The 18,139-nt window shown below is 40.9% G+C and overlaps 1 long non-coding RNA gene across 1 annotated transcript in view; it reads left to right on the forward strand.

Moving 5' to 3' along the window:
• The window catches only part of LOC136155962 (uncharacterized), a 109,285-nt gene extending 91,396 nt beyond the window's left edge, over positions 1-17,889 (forward strand). Inside the window, exons 4-6 of the long non-coding RNA XR_010660891.1 lie at positions 991-1,055; positions 13,512-13,657; positions 17,832-17,889. This is a non-coding gene — a long non-coding RNA (uncharacterized lncRNA). The remainder of the gene's footprint in view (positions 1-990; positions 1,056-13,511; positions 13,658-17,831) is intronic.
• The last annotated feature ends 250 nt before the right edge of the window (positions 17,890-18,139 follow it).

Genomic DNA, 18,139 nt, shown 5'->3' on the forward strand with positions numbered 1-18,139 from the left:
ATTTTGGAGCCCAAGAAGATAAAATGTTACTTCTTCTACTTTTTCCCTTTTTATTTGCCTTGAAGCGATGGGACTGGATGCTGTGAACTTAGTTTTTTTAATGTTGAGTTTTAAGCCAGCTTTTCTATTCTCTTCTCTCACCGTCATCAAGAAGCTCTTTAATCCCCCTTCATTTTCTGCCATTAGAGTGGTTTGATTTGCCTGTCTAAGGTTGTTGATATTTTTCATGGCAATTAACTCCAGCTTGTCATTCATCCAGCCCAGCATTTCACATGAAGTGCTCTGCATATAAGTTAAATAAGCAAGGTGACAATATACAAAGGTCTGTTTATAAAAAAGCTAGCCAGTGGCCCCAGATTTGAAGGGAGGGGACTACAAAAGGTGTGAAAAACAGGAGGTGTGGTTCATCGGCACTGGCATTCGTTTCACTGATTTTCTTCTGAGGACCCACCTCGCTACATCTAATTTCAGTTCATGTGGCTGAAGCCTCGCTCTGGTGCTAAAGGTCAAGCCAGCGACTGTGGCCTGAGGCAACCAGTGAGTTTCATCTTCCTCACCAGAATCTCCTTAATGTGCTGTGCTGTGCTTAATCGCTTAGTTGTGTCTGACTCTTTGTGACCCCATGGACTGTAGCCCACCAGGCTTCTCTGTCCATGGGATTCTCCAGGCAACAATACTGGAGTGGGTTTCTAGTTCCTTCTCCAAGGAATATTCCCAACCTAGGGATTGAGCCTGGGTCTCCCACACTGCAGGCAGATTCTTTACTGACTGAGTCACTGGGGAAGCCCAGTGTTCTATGAATCCATTTTAATATAAAATAGCTTTTAAAGAACAAGCCGATGCTAATGTTTTAATTGTAATAGGACCATTTTGCTTGCAAGTAAGAAAATCTAATTAAAATAGTTTTCTTATCCAACAGGTCTAGAGGTAGGGTGTCTCCTGGCTTAGTACTATAATGATTGACTCAGTGTTTTTTCATCTTTCAACCAGCTTCCTCCATGGTCAGGAGATGGCTGCAGCAGTTCCAGCTAACACAATCTCACACAAGTGTCCAGGTAAGAAAAGAGTACATCTTCCTTGTGTGTCTTGGAAGACTTTAGTAAGAAAGCTTGTCAGAAGAAATACCTTTCCACTGTTCCAGGCTATACAGACTTCTCTTCAAGTCTCATTGGCCAGAACAGGGTCACAAGGGAAATAAAGTACCAGATTTGTTTGGGTGACCTAAGATCACCTCTAGGAACTGGGGTTGGAGCACTTGTCCATGTAGATGAGCACAGTTAGTTGTTGGGATGGAAGAAGAGAAGAATGGGTGCCGAGGAAGCAAACAAAAACCTGCTACACTGACAAGCACCATTTCAAATAATCAGAAAAAATGATTCAATTGATGAAGACATAATACTAAAATATTACGCAGTAGTTAGAGGGAATAAGTGCAACGTATGTAAGTCTTAAAAGCACAGTATTCTTGAAAACAGTGGGAAAGAGAACACAATCTATTGAATAATACAGTTATTTATGTTGCTTAAAAATAAATGAACACTGGAGCCTTGACCTGCTGCTATGAGTGTAAGCTGGTACAACCATTTGGGAAAACTTTTGGACAGCATCTATTAAAGCTAAAGAAAAGCATGCCTTACTTCCCAATAAATTCATCTTCTAGGTATATATACACGCATGCCTATGTGCTCCAGACATGTCTGAGAGTTTTTAGAGCAACACCATTCATAATAGTCCCAAACTAGAAACCAGTCACCCAAGTGTCCATCAGCTAGAAGAATGGGTAAATAAATGACAGTGTAGTTCCATGCTGGAAGACTAACTGAATACAGTATTCACTGGAATACTATACAGTCATGAGAATGAATAAATGACTGCTTCATGCTGCAACTAATGAAAGAAGTCTGTTATAATAGAGTACTAACTATATGATTCTAATTACATAGATTTTTAAAATAGACAAAATTAATCTATAATGATAGGAGTCAAGATAGTGGCTTTGGGGAACGTCAGAGTTATTGGGATGGACTTCTGATAAACTGTTCATATTTCATTTCTTAATAGGTCTGGTAGTTTCATGGATTTTATTGTGAAAATTCACTGAACTGTATATTTATGATGCTCATTTTCTGTTAATATGTGCATGTTATATTTAACATTTTTTCTTTAAAAAACTACATGCATGCAAAGTCAGTTCAGTTCAGTTCAGTTCAGTCGCTCAGTCGTGTCCGACTCTTTGTGACCCCATGAATCGCAGCACGCCAGGCCACCCTGTCCATCACCAACTCCCGGAGTTTACCCAAACTCATGCCCATTGAGTCAGTGATGCCATCCAGCCATCTTATCCTCTGTCGCCCCCTTCTCCTCCTGCCCCCAATCCCTCCCAGCATCAGGTTCTTTTCCAATGAGTCAACTCTTTGCATGAGGTGACCAAAGTACTGGAGTTTCAGCTTCAGCATCAGTCCTTCCAATGAACACCCAGGACTGATCTCCTTTAGGATGAACTGGTTGGATCTCCTTGCAGTCCAAGGGACTCTCAAGAGTCTTCTCCAACACCACAGTTCAAAAGCATCAATTTTTTGGCACTCAGCTTTCTTCACAGTCCAACTCTCACATCAATACATGACCACAGGAAAAACCATAGCCTTGACTAGATGGGCCTTTGTTGGCAAAGTAATGTCTCTGCTTTTTAATATGCTATCTAGGTTGCTCATAACTTTCCTTTCAAGGAGTAAGCGTCTTTTAATTTCATGTCTGCAGTCACCATCCGCAGTGATTTTGGAAACCCCCAAAATAAAGTCTGACACTGTTTCCACTGTCTCCCCATCTATTTCCCATGAAGTGATGGGACCACATGCCATGATCTTAGTTTTCTGAATGTTGAGCTTTAAGCCAACTTTTTCACTCTCCTCTTTCACTTTCATCAAGAGGCTTTTTAGTTCCTCTTCACTTTCTGCCATAAGGGTGGTGGTGTCATCTGCATATCTGAGGTTATTGATATTTCTCCTGGCAATCTTGATTCCAACTTGTGCTTCTTCCAGCCCAGCGTTTCTCATGATGCATGCAAAGTAGCATTTATTTAATGAGTAAATGGGGATACAAAGAAAACTCAGTCCCTGCCTTCATGAAGCTTAATTCTAACAATAAAAGTAAAAGTAATAATAGCAGCAGCAAGTAATACTTAAATAGTGTAGATTGTGTTCCAGGTCAGATTGTAAGCATATAAAATAGATACTATTATCATATCCATTTTAGAGCTTAGGAAATTGAGACATAGGGCTGCCTACTGAAGATCACACTGTCAGTGGTAGAGTGAGAATGCAAGCCTTGTAACTCTGTCTCTATAGTCTAGCTTTCAACCAGGATGCCCTACTGCCACTCATGCTAGTAAAGGAGAAAGTCAAAAACAATGATAGGTACAAAAATATGTCAGTTCAGTTCAGTTCAGTCACTCAGTCGTCTCTGACTCTTTGCGACCCCATGAACCACAGCACGCCAGGCCTCCCTGTCCATCACCAACTCCTGGAGCTTGCTCAAACTCATGTCCATTGAGTTGGTGCTGCCATCCAGCCATCTCATCCTCTGTCATCTCCTTCTCCTCCTGCCTTCAATCTTTCCCAGCATCAGGGTATTTTCAAATGAGTCAGCTCTTCTCGGGTGGCAATAACTGCAACTGAGTAAAAGCAAAACACAGAGGTGGAAGGTGATAAGAAGGAATTGCTATTTAGAATAGGAGACCTAGGGAAATTTTTCTTCCTCATGCTTGTCAAAAATAAAGCGATGTTTGGATGAAGACATGAAGGAAATGAGTGAGTCAAATGGACATGTGAACAACGAGAGTGTCAGGCAGAAAAAAACAGCAAGATCAGATGCCCTGAGGCATCAATAGTAAGTTCAAGAACTGGCTAGGAGGCCAGAGTGGCTAAAGTCGGATGAGATAGGGGAGAGGAAAAGATAAAGTCAGAGCCAGCAGACACCAGATCGTGGGTTCCTTTTGGGCCAATGTTTGTATTTATAAGGGGAAACATAGCCAATCATTTATATAGTAAACATATTAGAGTGAGTGTGTACCTTTGGGAGAGGAGTGGCTGAAGAAATCTTGACCAAAAGAAATAGATACAAGGGAGGTACATAGCACCAGTCTATTAGACCAGAGTATCATGAGTATTATTAACTCAATTCTACACCTGAGTCGTAGGGCAGAGGTGTAGGTTGTTGTAGCTTTTAACCAGAAAGAACTCTATATTCCATCTCTACATCACCATAAATTATCCAAAAATTAAAATGCTGGCACCAAACCTCTGCTTCAGAGAAGAGAGATATGCCCTCAGTGTGTTAAGACTTTTCCATTTCTGATGATTCATTCCCATACAGGCGGCAATATTTATAATGGCCGATACTGCCTTTGGCCTGCAATGTGCAAAATACCTCTTTTTCCTTTCGACAAAGCATCTTACCAAAAGAGTAATAAGACATAGTTTCTACAAACATATTAACATTAATCTTTTCAAAACTATATGATTTAGTGGCTTAATTTTTTCCTGGAAATGTCAGGTATATTGATAAACTACATGAATTGATGCCTAAAACATTGTGATTTCTTCAAAACAAACATCCTGCATGCACACCAGTAAACCCCAAGAAGGATCAAGACTCTATTTATATTTAAACATAAATAGGTTATTTTTGTCCAGAAAAAAAGTTTATACTTTTATTGGTAATATGAAAGATCTTGCTTTAGTTTAGAGAGATTTTTAATTAGGCATATTATTGCAAATTCTGCCTCCCTCTTTATTTTGGAGATCTCAAAACCCAGAAGAGTATCTTTTAAAAAAGGACAATTGTCCTATACCTATTCTGATGAAATAATATTTAAAAACATTGCGTCCTGGGAGTTCAAAAGTTGAAGTTTTGACTTTTTCAAGGACTTCCAAAGAAAAAAGGATAGGAAAAGACTCATCTTCTATGATTTGACTCTCAAATGAGCTTCTAGATTTCTTAGCTATATTAAAATCTAATTGTAAAAGGGGTGGGGACTCTGCATGTTAATTTATAATATGTTTATTAATCTGCTCACTATTTATTGAATGTCTCCTGAATATCAAACAGTGTGCTAAGTACCTGGGTATATTGATGAGGGAAAACAGACACAGGGCTGCCTTCATAGTGCTAAAGGCTAGTAGGACAGCAGACGTTAGTTACATAAGCACATATAAAACTGCAAGTGAGACGCGCACCGTGGAGAGGAAGCTCATGATGCAATGAAAGCCTGTACAGAGGACTCTGGACTGGTCAGGGTGCTTAGGGAAGGCTGCTCTGGAGACATGATGGTTACCTTCTGATCTGAAGGGAGAGGGTAGGAATTTTAACCTGGAGATGGAGGAAAGGAAGAGAGTGAAAAATAGAGGGAAAACCCTAGTGATTAGAGGGAATAGAACTGAAAGTCAGCTCTGGAATTCTTAATTAGAGAAAGGGAGAGTATAGATGAAGGTTATATTCATTCATTCATTTAATTAAAGTGTATTAAGTAACTGCTGTGTGCCAAATCTTGTTCTACAGGTTGGAAATATTGAAGAGCTTTTAGTTTGTCATATAAAGAAAGACAAGACATTAAAAAGTTGTAATCATGCAGGGATGGAGGCGAAGTGGTGATGTGATCATATTTGTGTTTTGCAAAGTAAACTAGCTCCAAAATGGAGAATGCATGAGAAGAGACCAGAGAGTATTCTAAGAGGCCCTCCCAGAACCCCAGGGTAGCTTGCATGAGGAAAATGATGCTGGAGATGACCAGCATCATTGGGTGTGAACAGTTTCGAAACATAGTTTAGGAAGCAAAATAGCACACTGTGATAGACTGAGGCGGGCAGAAAGGGAAATGTCAAGGATATGTCTGCAGGTTCTACTGGTATAGCTAGATGGGTTGCATAAGATAGTGGCAATAACAATGATCAGCATTACTAACCTCTCTGATCCGAGTTTTGGGATGGTGAGGGGCTGTGGGTGAAAATTACTGAGGTGCAGTCTTTAGTCAAAGTGGAGTCCTCTCTCCAACTCACCATCAGTGACCAATAGCAATTGCCTTAAATTTCCACTTTCTTTTTTTCTGGATGGAGTAGATATGTTCTAAGTATGTTAGGACTTCACTGGTGATCCATATGAATAGTGGAATCTCACATGAGCTGCGCCGCTTTGGCCATGCAGTGTTGCCAAGAGTCCTTTTCTCTTTAGACACAGCATCTGCTGAAAAGAGCAATAAGATATGATTTCCCAAAAGCAAAGAAAGTATCTAATGGAGAGGTAAAGCAAGGAGTGGAGAAGAACCCGCCCCCCGCCCCCCGGATTCTCAGTTGGGAGCCAGGTCAGCTCAAAGCCCAGAGCGTGGAGATATGGTCTGTACAGCAGGAGCCTAGGTTGGGGCATCTGGCAGGAGATGAGCCAGAAGTGCAGGCCGAGGTGGCATCCTAGAAGACCCTCTGTACTTTACTGAGGTTTGACTTTACCCGAAGGGCAGTGGGGAGACTTTGAAAAGGTTAGGAAAATGTCAGGAGTAAGATTAGATTTGCATTTTAGAAAGATGACTTAATAATAATTTAAGCTGTCCTTATTTTATGAACTTTTTTCTGATCAGGTGTTATTTTCACAATAAAAATGATTTTTAAAAAAGGAGAGCTGATTTTTGTCTGCTATATAGACTAGATTAGACTCGGAATGTGAGACAAGATAGAAGGAATCCTGTTAGAAAGCTCTTGCAACAGGAGGTTGCTAAAGTGGAGCAGAGGCTGTGAACTCTGGAGCCAGGAAGACTTGCATTTGGATAAACCCTGCCTCTGCCGCTTCTCCACTGTGTGAGCTTGGGCGGCTGGTTTTCTTCTCCGGGTCTCAGTCTTTTTCATCTGTAAAAATATTGGTAACAGTACATCTGTACCTTATTTTCCATTTTGTGAATTATGTATATTAAGTTCTCAGTATCTAGTATTCTCTGTAAACATAGTTCTTATTTTAATGATGAAAAGAGTCTGAATGAAGGCAGAAGCAATGGGAATGGAGACCGGGAGGAGAGATGACAATGGTGTTAGGGAGGTTGATTGTATAAGCCTCAGGGACTGATTGAATGAATGATGGGGAACTGCCATTATACTTCCCAGGGATCCCACTTGGGTAGAATTAGGCAAATGGTGATTCCAGTCTCTTCGAAAGAGAAATCAGGAGGGCCATGTTATTGGTTTTGATGGGAGTAGGTTGGGAATGAGGGGGATTATGAGCTCAGTGTGAGCCTTGGTACACTTGAGATGCCCTGAAGACAGTTGGCTGTGTGGGTCTATTCCTCTATGAGGAGGTGGGGCTTCAGAATGGATATTAGGGAGGTGGAACTTTCTAAGGAAAATATGCTCAGAGTGATGAGTAGAAGGCCAAGGTTAGGGTCATAGGGAGCATGAGCATTTTAAGAGGATAGCAGCAGAACAGGAAGCAGAAAATAGGTGAATGAGAAAAGGCAAAATAGTCAGAGATATGAAGAGGAGGAGCAAGAATAATAAGTCAAGAGAGAAGAAAATTTCAGGAGGAAGGGAGTGGTTAATACTGCCAACTGCCACAAATAGGTCAGCTAAGGTTTTCATGGAAAGGAAAAAAAAAAAAGCATTTGATTTAGCAACTTGGGGGTGGAGTGTGAGGGTGGTGTTCCAATTTTGCCAGAGCCCCTTGAGTAGAGTGTTAGGGTTGGAATCCAGATTGCAGTCTGTGGAAGAATAGACAGGACGTAAGAAGTGGATCTGGGCTGGAATTGTCTTTTTGTGAGGAGAAAGAGAAAAATAGGGATGGTACAGTTTTGTTTGTTGGTTTTAAGAATGAGTACTGCGGTGTGCGGGGAAGTAGCTACGCTAGGGAGAGAAAGAATAAGGGTGATTCTGCACTATGTGGGAGGGGTGGACTTTGCCAGCACAGGTGAAGGAATTAGCTAGAAACCAGAAAAGGGAGATCACTTCCTCTGGAATGAGAGGAGAGCTGGCATGGCCGGATACAGATAAAAATAGAAAAATGCGTGGGCTGGAGAGGTGTGAGATGTTGAGGAAGTTCATGCTGATGATCTCAGTAGTCTTTGTGAAGAGAATGGCATTGGCCACAGGGCAAAAAAGGGTAGGATCTTGGTTCTACTGAGCTGTTTGTGGGGCCATGAGCAGTTGGTTGCTCAGCGATAAAGAATTTGCCTGCAATAGAGGAGATGCACGGAGAAGGAAATGGCAACCCACTCCAGTAATCTTGGCTGGAAAATCCCATGGATGGAGGAGCCTGGTGGGCTGCAGTCCATGGGGTCGAGAAGGTTCAGACAGGACTGAGCGACTTCACTGTCACTTTTCACTTTCATACATTGGAGAAGGAAATGGCAACCCACTCCAGTGTTCTTGCCTGGAGAATCCCAGGGATGGGGGAGCTTGGTGGGCTGCTGTCTGTGGGGTCGCACAGAGTCAGACATGACTGAAGCGACTTAGCAGCAGCAGCAGCAGCAGGGGAGATGCAGGAGATGTAGGTTCAATCCCTGGGTTAGAAAGATCCCTTGAAATAGGAAATGGCAACCCAGTCCAGTATTTTTGCCAGGAGAACCCCATGGGCCGAGGAGCCTGGCAGGCTAGTCTCTTGGGGTCTGAAATAGTCAGATGGGACTGAGCAACTGAGCATAAACACTCTCCTGTCCGGCTCTGGCTCTGCGGGGCTCCACAGGCACCGTTGAGTGGCCCTGCAGTTCCTGCTGCCTGGGTGTCCTCTGCCAATGGTCCTCATCGCCACCTTGAGGAAAGGGGTTTCAGAAACAAAGGGGCTGAGCGGGGATGGGAGTGCAAGGCTGAGTGCATATGAGAGCTGACTGGGAGGCAAGGTGGACGGATGCTCCTGGATCCAGAGAATGCGGTCCATGGTGGAGTGTGGTGAGGACTGGGGACTGTGTGTTTAGGAATTTGAGGCCATGGTTTTAGCAAAACACATGCCCTAAAGAATTAACACCTGTAGACTGAACAGAAGGGTATAGGATGGGGGGCCTGTGGTTATCTACATGGCTGGTTTTAGTTAGATGGTCCCTAGCTGGTGGTCCTATTTTTCTCTTTCCTGAGTGGAGGCAGCAACTTTAAAAAAAACCTAATTAAAAAGAAATGATTTCTGTAATTTGAGGTCTTTGAACAATGGTAACAGAAGAAAAGATTGTAAAATACTGATGAGACCAAAGCAGTACGTATACAGGCATTACAAACAGCTTGCACTGTATTCTAAATTAAATTAAAAAAAATCATTACAAGACAAGGCATTGGTTATTCTTTCTTATTTCCCTGAAAGTGAAGTCGCTCAGTCGGGTCCAACTCTTTGAGACCCTATGCACTATAGCCCACCAGGCTCCTCTGTTCATGGGGATTCTCCAGGCAAGAATACTGGAGTGGGTTGCCATTTCCTTCTCCAGGGGATCTTTCCAACCCAGGGATCGAACCCAGGACTCCCAGATTCCAGGCAGACTGTTTACCCTCTGAGCCACCAGGGAAGCCCCTTTCTTTCAGGGAAAGAAAGCTCTTCTTTCTCTAAATTGCTTTAAATCTTTTATGTCATATCTTAGTGAGAGGAAATAAAATGGGTTATATGTAGCTACTGAAGCTGGATTTTTTATTCAGGCTACTGTGTGTGTATGTGTGTGTTTACCCATCAAGGAGTCCATTTGTGCATTTTTTGGGCACTCAATGTCAAATATTAGTGCTAAATAAGAATATCTATTGGAGTTAATATCAGTAGCTAAAACTCTCTTTGCTGTTGACTTTTTAAAATAATAGGAATAAAGTATTGAAATCAAACTGTTCAGGAATTTATCTTTCAAATAAAAATATCTTTAAAATTCTGGCAGGTGGGCAAAGTAAGCAGCCAGCCTGAGGTTGGAGGTAACAGAATAGTTCTGGAAGGGGCCAGTTATCACAGTAAGTGTTTGCTGCCAAGAACTGTCTTTTAAAAGGAGTGCTTTCCCCTTTCATGAGTTCCCTCCTTTGAATTGGTCTGGTTTCAGGAGGGAGTGGGGAGAGAAATTAAACCTTTTAGGGGAGCCCATCAGTGATTCTTGTGGGTGATGGGGTTAGTGTGATGGCAGTTACATTTCCTGCCAGAAGTCGACTCGGTGCTGTAAGATATCAGGAATTGGGTGCATAGTACCTCTGTTCTCAGCAGCCCAAAATGGAAACACGAAAATGCTGACGATAGGAGAATAGATAAATACATTATGATTAATCCTCACAATGGAATATTTACTTGCCATGAAAGGAAGTACAGATAGACAGGACACTCGGATGAATCTGTCACAAAATGTTGGTGAAAAAAGAAAATCCAAAAAAACTATTTCTAGTACAATACTACTTTTGTAACATTTAAAAACAAGCAAAGGAATAAATAAACAGAAAGCTCAGGATAGTGTTTACCCCTGAAGTGGTGAGGGTGGAGGACACACGGAGGATGGCATGGGGAGAGCACGCAAATAGAAATTAGTTGTTGTTAGTATCACTGCGTTACATGGTGTATGCGTATTTATACATTATCTAAAATAAAGAAAAGAAAGAGAAACATGAGTGGATTGATGGAGAAAGTGCATCAGAAACCAAAGAATTGTATGTATCCATCAGAATGTCATTGTGGGCAGCAAGTATGACCATAACTTGGGCCCTGCTGACAAGCCCAGCCCTTCTCACTGGTGAACAAGACTGAAGAGCCTCTTCCCACAGGGCTTTACCTTCTAGTATGAAGATAGTCTGCAAACAAAGAATTTGAGAAAGTAATAAGTTCTTTGAGAGAAAAGTAAAACCAAAAGCATAATGATATCTCTTTGTGTAGGTATGTGCGGGTATATCTCTAGGCTAGGCGCCCAGAAATGGATTAGTTGGATGGAAAGAGTCTGTACATTTAAATTTTTGATGAATACTGCCAAATTGCTCTCCAAAAAAGGTTGTACTAATTTATATTTCTACAACTTTCTTTTCCCACATTCTTGCCAACATTGGTAATTATCGATGATTATCAGTCTTCTGGTTTAGCCAACTGGCAAAATATGGCATCTTATTTTTGCTTCAAACAACCAATTTTTAGATGAGCTTTTGGCAGAAGAGTCATTAGTGAATTGAAAACTTTGCATATTTCTTTTCCATTATTGGTGAAAGAGTGGCCATATTTGTCAGTCAGTTCAGTCAGTTGCTCAGTTGTGTCCGACTCTTTACGACCCCATGGACTGCAGCACGCCAGGTTTCCTTGTCCATCACCAACTCCTGAAGCCTACTCAAACTCATGTCCATTGAGTTGGGGATGCCATCCAACCATCTCATCTTTCCCAGCATCAGGGTCTTTTCAAATGGGTCAGCTCTTCGCATCAGGTGGCCAAAGTATTGGAGTTTCAGCTTCAGCATCAGTTCTTCCATAAATATTCAGGACTGATTTCCTTTAGGAAGGACTGGTTGGACCTCCTTGCTGTCCAAGGGCTGTAGTTGTATTTGCCTAAAATTTTGGGGGGAACAGTTATGCCCTGTGTTTAGAGCTATTACTCTCTAATCCATTTGGTCAGAAGTAGTTCTTGCCTGGAGAATCCCAGAGACAGAGGAGCCTGTTGGGCTGCTGTCTCTGGGATTGCACAGAGTCGGACACGATTGAAGCGACTTAGCAGCGGCAGTGTTTCCCTAAAACACTTGGAGGGATGGAAGGGGAGAGAAGAGAGATTTATTCATTGCTTTTATGCGGCATTTTTATGTGGCATTTTTATGTGGCATTAATGCTTTTAGGTGCTTTCACATGTTCTCTCTTTTACTTTCTGCTCACGGCAGCCCTTCGAGGAATTTGGGAGACTCAGAATTGAAGACCTGCTTTAGTCATGGAGTTAGGAAGTGTTTCAGCTAGCTCTCACTTCATTGCACATACTCCCCACTCCACCCCACCCCCTTAAACCTTACAGAAGATAGCATTATTTTAAGGATTTAGTCTTTTAATGGTTCTATTCCAGTTGTTTTCAACCTTGACTATATATTGAAATCTCCTGGGGAACCTGAAAAAATACTCACACCTGTGTTTTACTCCCAAAGATTCTGATGTAATTCATCTGAGGTGTACCTTGGACATTACAATTAAAAAAAAAAATTACTGTTCAGCCAAGGTTGAAAGCCACTGGTCTAATTCTATGATCTCTTTTTAGATTTGTATTCTTTACCTATAATGCAATTTTGTGATACTCTTGTGCTACCTTATCTCCTAAAAGTTTTTCAAGTTTGTTTTTTTTTTTTTTTTTTTTGGCTTGAGACTTTTGGAAAAATTCCATAATAGGCTTTGGAATAACTGCAGATATCCTGTTGTGAGATGGGTAGAAAGACTGCATTACTAAATTGGGGTTGGGAATTGCTGAACAAATTATTTCTCAGGTCTTTATTTTGCAGTTTTTAAAAATCAGCAAACCAACTGCAGCATGACATAAGCAGTCTCATCTTGAAGAAGAGTATCAGCAAAATATTAGTATCACAACTTTTTCATGAGTACATTTTCATCTGTTACTGAAGATAAAATAGCACAGAACAGAGCTCAAGAAAGGAAGTATGTCAGCTACAATAAATGAAATCTCATTCAAATATTATTCAGTTTTACTGGGAATATTTACCCACTGCCCTATGAAAGTAACTGCTGCTGCTAAGTCACTTCAGTCATGTCCAACTCTGTGCAACCTCATGGACAGTAGCCCACCAGGCTCCCCCTGTCCATGGGATTCTCTAGGCAAGGATACAGGAGTGGGTTGCCATTTCCTTCTCCATATGAAAGTAAAATACCTACTGATTATCTACCCCATATATGATGAGCTTAGAAGTAAAATCATTTCTCCCATCTGTGACATCAAGATGCTCCCCCCACCTATAGTACATCTTTAGAAAAACTAGACATAATTATGGGAGAAGGCAATGGCACACCACTCCAGTACTCTTGCCTGGAAAATCCCATGGACGGAGGAGCCTGGTGGGCTTCAGTCCATGGGGTCACTAAGAGTCGGACATGACTGAGTGACTTCACTTTCACTTTTCACTTTCATGCATTGGAGAAGGAAATGGCTACCCACTCCAGTATTCTTGCCTGGAGAATCCCAGGGATGGGGGAGCCTGGTGGGCTGCCGTCTATGGGGTTGGACAGAGTTGGGCACGACTGAAGCGACTTAGCAGCAGCAGACATAATTATTTTGGCAGCTTAAATGAGAATAATCATGCTTCTTACCTATTCAGTTGTTGTGGTTTATTCTTAATATACGTTGATCTTTGATACTGATTTTCTTGGTAATGTGGGCTACAGTTATAGGAGGACTGTGTGGAAACTTTAGCAGAGACCTTGTTTTTTTCCTTTCCAAAGCACTTGTTATGGTTGTTGCTGTTAATATATTAACTTGTAGGTTTTTTCATGTAACTCTAACTATGGAATCCTATTTGATTTCTGCGTGTCTTGTGATTTTTTTTTTCTCCTTCTCCTCTGGTCTTCTTTTCTATAAGTCTCACTCATCATGGCCTTGTCTTGAGATCAACTTGGCAAAGACCACACACCAGGAAAAGGAACCCAGCATGGTGGCATAGGCCAAGCCAGACTTGGTGGACTTTACTTTTAGTTCCACATCAGTGATTTCCTACAGAACTTTAAGGTATGCTATGTCATAATTTCCTATATCTATAAAATGGAAATAACAGTTCCCGAGAAGTAAATAATAGACTGTATGTGAAAGCACTTTATGAGATAGTTCAGTACTATTTATTTTTAAACAGTCCACTTTCCTTCTAGTATCTGTAAAATAAGCTGTTCTTGAACCTGCTCTCTGGTGTGTGATGAGTGTGTAACATTGGAATTAAAAGACCTGGTGTCTTTTAGGGCAAGTCATTTAGTCTCAGCCTTAGTTTCTGTCTTTAAGATGAGAACAGTAGATAGACGCTGTCTCAGGTGGTAGATGGATTAAATACTATCATCAGGATGAAAGTACTTTGTCAAGGGCAAAGCACTTCACAAGCATCAGCTAATTCCTCATTTAAATTTGGGTGCATGACCCATCCTTCAAGTCATGTATCTTCTTCCTCTGCACCACGGCCCAGAATCTCAGTGCTACCTCCAGAATTCCCATCTCTCTCCCACCCCACTGCTGCTTCACTAGGTCCTTGCATCAGGGCACCTCCACCTCTCCCTTTCCTTCTTTGACCTTTGTTACTCCCATCCCTCTCCCATGTTATATTGGCATTTTCTTTCCCTAGATTTCCCTTTCTTCATTACAAAATTACACTTCTTTTAATATAGATTAAGATTACACTTACTTTTTGACAGCTGGTTTACTGCTGCTTGTGGCTAGCGTTTTAGATGACTAATCTGTTGATTATCCCAAAATAAACGCTACTAAATTGTGTTGTTCTTTCAGAGTGTATACTGTATTTTAGCAGTGACCAGAGTACCAGAACCCACAGTAATGACAAATATAAATATTTCAGATCTGTGTTAGATCTGATTACATGTTTAGGAATGTGCCTTTTTGTTACCATCCAAGGTACTCCTTATAGTCAGCACTCTAACTAGAGTGCTGCTCCAAGATGGAAAAAAAATCCAGCACCCCTCCTCCCCCCGCCTTTTTTTGGCCTCACTGAGCCGCTTGTGGAATCTTAGTTCCCCAACTAGGGATCAAACCCAGATCTTAGGCAATGAAAGCGCAGAGTCGTAACCACTGGATCTCCAGGGAATTGCCTTTTTTCCTTTTTTGGATTCAGATGAAAAGTTATTTAATAATATCTTGATTATATTTTAAATAATTTTAACATCATATAATAATATATATTTTAATTCTTTTGTTGAACTTTGATTCAAATGGATGATAAACTTTTAAAATATTATACAAATCCTCTGAAACACATGTGTAACATAACATACCAGCCCTTAAAAAAATGCTCCAGTCAGTTCTGTTCCTGTCTTAATAGTACTTGTATTTTACAATGTTTCCACCACCCCCAGAGTTTCCCAATGTCTCCTTTTTTGAAAAAAGTCATCATTTTTAGGTGGATTTTTTTTTTAGCACAGAGTTCCTAAAGTCAGCTGACTTCCCCTAGTCATGTATACCTAACGCAGAGCAATTGATTTTTGAAACCTATCTGTGAACTCAAAGGAAAAGGTAAAAATGAGTAAAAACCAAGCCAAACACTCTGATTACTCTAGAGATTTTTCTTCTTGGGAGTTCTTTATCTTTTGCTTTCTTCTAGGTGTTTTACTAAGTCATAAATTTTAACAACAAATAAATCTTCTATAACTACTTTGTATAGCCACATAAACACACACACAAATTACTTCTAGATGACTAATAACTTTTAAGTCATTCTTGATAAAAACAATGCCTCCTTCCCTTGGGCTGTGAGACTGCTTGGGCTGAAAGAGATTGAGCACTTATGTAGCCCCGACTCTCGTATCATTACCAGAAGGGGAACTGGGCTCTAAGGATGTGACAGTTTAATTGAGTTCACGCGATGAGTCGCTTTATTGGGGAGTTCTTAAGAAAGAGTGTGGATAGGCGTATCTATGTAAGAGATAAAAAACATCTGAGTTGTATTGGCTTGCTCATGAGCTGTTGGCCATTTCATCTTTCAGATGTTATTTAGCCATTCTTCCATTCTCTTGGTGAGGGGAATAACAGAGCAGGCTTCCTGCCCTGTGGTTGAGCTTGGAAGTTAGGTAGGTAGATAGATAAATAGCTGGTTAGATAGATGTTCAAGGAGGAGTGAAGGAGAGTTAGCCTCTTTTTTTGAAATTTACTTCTCCGGCCTTCTATGGTCTTTGTTAATTCCCGACCTTAGAAAAATGAGATTTTAAAGGGTATGTCTGGGGAGGAGGACCCCAGCATCCCTTAGAGGCGCCTTGGCTGAGGCACTTTCAGGGCAGGGCCATTCTGCCTCTGTTGTTGAACAGCTCTAATTGTTTGAAAATTTTTCATTATATTGTGTTGAAATAGTCCCTGTAATTTCTACCCACAAATCCTAGTCCTTCCTGGAAAAACTCAAACCCAATATATTCAGTTGACTTCCTTCCTCCTCATGGTGGCCTCTTGTCTCTGGAGTGACCACTCCCACACCCTTCAGCTTTTCCCCATAGGGCATTATTTTCAGACCTCTGATTGCTATTCTTAGGGCTCAGTCTGGTTTTGAATTGTGTCTTTTAAAATGTGAGGTTGAGAACTGAGTATCTCTCCAGATGTGGTTGTCTCTCCATTATGGAATGTATGGCAGAACCATAACATCTGCTAGCAACTACATTTCTATTAATAGAGACTAAATGCATTTGCTTTCTTGGTAGTTTTCTTTGTACTCTTGACACATATTAGGCTTGGAAACAATGAACTCCCTTGGATATTTTCTGCATGGAAATGTTAGCATATCAGTTCCTTCTAGTCTATGTTTGTGACGTTAATCTATGTTAGAGGTTATATTATGGTTTCATTGGAGCAAGAACATCTCAATTCTTGACCTTGTCCTTGATTTACATTATTTGTGTACTTTCTTTGTAGTAAAAGAATAGTTTTCAGTATTTTGAAGGGAGGGGTGCTTATTTTTCTTTGTGATACCTAGCAAAAGAAGCATTGTTACTTGACCTTAACATTAAAAAAAAAAAAAAAGGTGTGTATGTATAGTATAGGGTTTATACTACATAGTGAAAACTATGGTGTGTTACCCAGACTTCCCCTTTAGAACCAAGTAACTAGTAACTGGGGAAGGGTCCTCTCTGGACGTTGCCCGCAGGCAAAGGTTTATCTCACATAAATCATGCCACCTTCCCAGGGACTGCCTACATTCAGTGACTGATCAGGCAGGAGAATAAAGACTCAGTTTCTTTGCTTTGAGGAAGAGCCATCCCAGAGATTCCCAGTTTGACAGCTGAATCCTTTATTGTGAGGCACTGAAATTCAACCCTTCCTCTGTTCACACCTACCTCTTTGACTTACTCAAAGGTGTGGATCCCAAATATACTGCAATAGACAGCCCTGTTGTGTGGTCTTACTTAGTTGTGGACTGTAGCAGGCACTCATATGCCTTATTTTATTTAGTCCTTTTATTTAATTTAACCCTGAGAGGTAGCTACATGTCATTCCCAAGTTATGTAGGACAAACTGATGCAAGAGAAAGTGAGGTGTGTTGTTGAATTCGTACAAGTATTAGCATTGACGTTCAGATTGGCGGTTCTTCATTCTGCCTCTTACTATACTATGCTGTCATCAAGGCTTTCAGAATACAACATGTGCATGTTTTTCTGAAGGCTTCTAATCCACCCTTAGTTTGAACTGATTATGTAAGACTGTCGATAAGGTCTCCCAAGCAGTACATCATCCATCCATAAGTGTACCTATAGGAAAGCTAGTCTAGTGGTCATTGTGGTTTGTTCTCTGATGGAGAGAAGGGAGTAATTAAACTTGGTAAGTTCTTCAGAGTGGATACCTAGATTTGTGTCTCCTATGGGCCGTGAGAATGAAAAAGAAAATGGCAGCCAAGGAACAATAGTTTTTTCTGCTTTGACCCCAATGTTTCTTGATACCATTGACTAAGTAGTAATTGGAAGCCAGGCTTGGTGTTTTGTTGCCATGAACAGCAGTAAATGTTGAGTAGAGATTATGTCAGAGAGTGCAGAAAGTTACAGACCCTCGTAAACCCAGGGAGGATCTCAAGCTTGTATCTAAGTTTTTTTCTTATTCAAAGCTAATTTTGGTTATATTATGTTGCAAATAAAGTTGGTGTTAGAGTGCTGCAGACAGCTGTTGAGTGGTGGGCCAGAGAATGTAATTTCAGCTCTTATAAAGATTTCAGTCTTGTACTTTCAGAAGTTGATAATGATTAAATTGAAAAACTGCTCCTTGGAAGAAAAGCTATGACCAACCTAAACAGCATACTAAAAAGCAGAGACATTACTTTGCCAACAAAGATCCGTCCAGTCAAAGCTATGGTTTTTTCAGTAGTCACATATGGATGTGAGAGTTGGACTATAAAGAAAGCTAAGTGCCGAATAATTGATGCTTTTGAACTGTGGTGTTGGAGAAGACTTTTGAGAGTCCCTTGGACTGCAAGGAGATCCAACCAGTCCATCCTAAAGAAAACCAGTCCTGAGTATTCATTGG

Source organism: Muntiacus reevesi, chromosome 1 (assembly GCF_963930625.1).
Source record: "Muntiacus reevesi chromosome 1, mMunRee1.1, whole genome shotgun sequence".
Classification (NCBI taxonomy): Eukaryota; Metazoa; Chordata; class Mammalia; order Artiodactyla; family Cervidae; genus Muntiacus; species Muntiacus reevesi.